Raw genomic sequence first — 3,728 nt, 5'->3', positions numbered from 1 at the left:
CGACCGAACTAGCCCGACACGAGGACGCCGACATGAGGGCTAGGTGATCCCATCACATGCGGGTCCTTGCATGCGGGTGCGCCTACAAACACCACATGATTATGACCCCGTGGTCCACCCGTCATGGACCTCGAGGCGAGCCATGAGGGTGCACACCGTCCAGGTAGATCAACCGACACAGAGAGCCCTAGGGAGGCCCTTGCGGCATGCCAACTCAAAATGGATGGCGCTCTCGCCCATGGAGGCTCTCAGGAGGTGGGTATGTCTAGGTACGAGGTGGCCAAGCAGATCAGGCGACACAAAGAGGTCCAAGGAGCTATCTGCACGAGGCCAACCGGCCCCGATGTGGGGGCGGAGGACACTGGTAGACGGATCTGGCACGCCCATCGTGAGTGGGCGGCCGTTAGGGGTGTCGCATGCGGGCTTGACCGTAAACGGCTCATGACGGTGGCCCCGGGCGTGCCCGCGGTCGACCCGTCATTAACCCCCGAGGCACCCTCTCGGGTGCGTGCCGTCCGTGCAGATCGGATGGCACAGAGATCCCTCGGGTGGAGCCTATGGGATGCCACAGCGCAACGGACGGTGCGGAGGCCTTGTCGCCCACGGAAGCTCGCATGAGGGATGAGGCGGGTACTTTAACATCATTTATAGGAGTAATTTTCTAAAAATACAATCAAATCATGTAGGATTTTCAAAATTTGAGGTGGGACCATATCCCCCACTCACATCAACATGGGTTTGCCCTAGAGCTAGGCTCATTTTTACTACTTGCTACCTTACTATTTTTATTATTTTAGATTATAAAAACCTATGTCTATTATCCATACTACCCTTGTATCACCATCTCTTCGTCGAACTAGTGCACCTATACAATTTACCATTGTATTGGGTGTTTTGGGGACACAAGAGATTTCTTCTATTTGATTGCAGGGTTGTTTGAAAGAGATCATCTTCATCCTACGCCTCCCACGGATTGATAAACCTTAGGTCATTGTGACGCCCCGGTTTCAATCGTACACTAATCATACACGCAAACGTGTACGATCAAGATCAGGGACTCACGGGAAGATATCACAACACAACTCTACCAATAAAAATAAGTCATACAAGCATCATATTACAAGCCAGGGGCCTCAAGGGCTCGAATACAAGAGCTCGATCATAGACGAGTCAGCGGAAGCAACAATATCTGAGTACAGACATAAGTTAAACAAGTTGCCATAAGATGGCTAGCACAAACTGGGATACAGATCGAAAGAGGCGCAGGCCTCCTGCCTGGGATCCTCCTAACTACTCCTGGTCGTCGTCAGCGGGCATCACGTAGTAGTAGGCACCTCCGGTGTAGTAGGAGTCGTCGTCGACGGTGACGTCTGGCTCCTGGGCTCCAACATCTGGTTGCGACAACCAGGTAGAAGGGATAGGGAAAAAGAAGGAGAAAGCAACCGTGAGTACTCATCCAAAGTACTCGCAAGCAAGAAGCTACACTACATATGCATGGGTATCAAATGGAATAAGGGTATCATATGTGGACTGAACTGCAGAATGCCAGAATAAGAGGGGGATAACTAATCCTGTCGAAGACTACGCTTCTGGCAGCCTCCGTCTTGCAGCATGTAGAAGAGAGTAGACTGAAGTCCTCCAAGTATCATCGCATAGCATAATCCTAACCGATGATCCTCCCCTCGTCGCCCTGTCAGAGAGCGATCATCGGTTGTATCTGGCACTTGGAAGGGTGTGTTTTATTAAGTATCCGGTTCTAGTTGTCATAAGGTCAAGGTACAACTCCAAGTCGTCCTGTTACCGAAGATCACGGCTATTCGAATAGATTAACTTCCCTGCAGGGGTGCACCACATAACCCAACACGCTCGATCCCATTTGGCCGGACACACTTTCCTGGGTCATGCCCGGCCTCGGAAGATCAACACGTCGCAGCCCTACCTAGGCACAATAGAGAGGTCAGCACGCCGGTCTAAATCCTATGGCGCAGGGGTCTGGGCCCATCGCCCATTGCACACCTGCACGTTGCGAACGCGGCCGGTGAGCAGACCTAGCAACCTCCATTACAAAGGAAGTTGCGTTACGCAGTCCAACCCGGCGCGCGCCGCTCAGTCGCTGACGTCACGAAGGCTTCGGCTGATACCACGACGTCGAGTGCCCATAACTGTCCCCGCATAGATGGTTAGTGCGTATAGGCCAGTAGCCAGACTCAGATCAAATACCAAGATCTCGTTAAACGTGTTATCTTGAAATAACCGCGAACGCCGACCAGGGCCGGGCCCACCTCTCTCCTAGGTGGTCTCAACCTGCCCTGTCGCTTCGCCACAAAGATCCACACAGAGGGCCGTCGGGAAAGTATGTCCTTCCAGCCCCCAATTCGTGAATCAACTGCGGGTACTCCTCGAGCCAACCCGACTTTGGTCATCACATGTATCATGTACAAAGTATATAGTATATACCCGTGATCACCTCCCGAGTGATCATGGCCCAGTAGTATATCATGGCAGACGGACAAGAGGGTAGGGTCATTGATGGAACACTAGCATCCTATACTAAGCAGTAGGATAGCAGGTAAGGGTAACAACTGTAGCAACAATGATAGGCTATGCATCAGAATAGGATTAACGGAAAGCAGTAACATGCTACACTACTCTAATGCAAGCAGTATAGAGAAGAGTAGGCGATATCTGGTGATCAAAGGAGGGGCTTGCCTGGTTGCTCTGGCAAGAGAGAGGGGTCGTCAACACCGTAGTCGTACTGGGTAGCAGCGGCGTCGGTCTCGGTGTCTAGCGAGAGAAGAGGGGGAAGGAACAATAAATATAATGCAAACAAATGCATGACGATGCATGACATGACAAAGCGTGGTGCTAGGTGTGCCCTAACGCGGTACGAGGTGGTACCGGTGAAGGGGGGAAACATCCGGGAAAGTATCCCCGGTGTTTCACGTTCTCGGGCAGAGGAGCCGGAGGGGGAAAGTTACGAGTTCGATAGGTTAGGGAGGTGTGGCGGATGAACGGGTTGCGTATCCGGAATCGTCAAGTCGTTCTGAGCAACTTTCATGTAGAAAGTATTTTAATCCGAGTTACGGCTTAAAAGATATGATTTTCTAAAGATTTTAATAATTTCTGGAATTTAATTAATTATTTAAATTAAATTCAAAAATAGATTAATGACATCAGCATGATGTCATGCTGACGTCAGCAGTCAATAGAGTTGACTGGTCAACCTGACCAGTGGGTCCCACTGGCCAGTGACACATTTTAATTAATAGATTAATTAAACTAATCATGATTAATTAGGGGGTGGGCCCCACTGTCATTGTTTGATTAATTATCTAACAGTTAATTAGGTTAATCTAATTGTGATTAATTAACTTAATTAATTCCTTAATTAATTTAAGTATTATTATCTATTTATTTATTTTATTTATTTTTTAATTCCCTTTTTTATTACTAAAACGTTCTGGGGCTGTGCCCCACTTGTCATAGGGCCAAGGCCTTAGTGGATCGGGTGCTACGGGGCGGTTCGGGCAAACGGGCACAGGGCATGGCCCGCCCGAGTGGGACGAGGCCACCGGGCGTCGCGGCCAACCGTGAAGGGGAGCGGGCGCCGGCGCGACGCCGGCGAGGCCACCTCGAGGCGGGGCCGTGGCGAAGCGGGCAGTCGCCGAAGGAGGACGCTGGGGCCGTGGATGGTGCGGCCGGACCGATCGGCGACGGTAGCAGGAGAC

The sequence above is a fragment of the Triticum dicoccoides genome, chromosome 6A (assembly GCF_002162155.2).
Source record: "Triticum dicoccoides isolate Atlit2015 ecotype Zavitan chromosome 6A, WEW_v2.0, whole genome shotgun sequence".
NCBI lineage: Eukaryota > Viridiplantae > Streptophyta > Magnoliopsida > Poales > Poaceae > Triticum > Triticum dicoccoides.
This window is presented reverse-complemented; position numbering follows the sequence as displayed.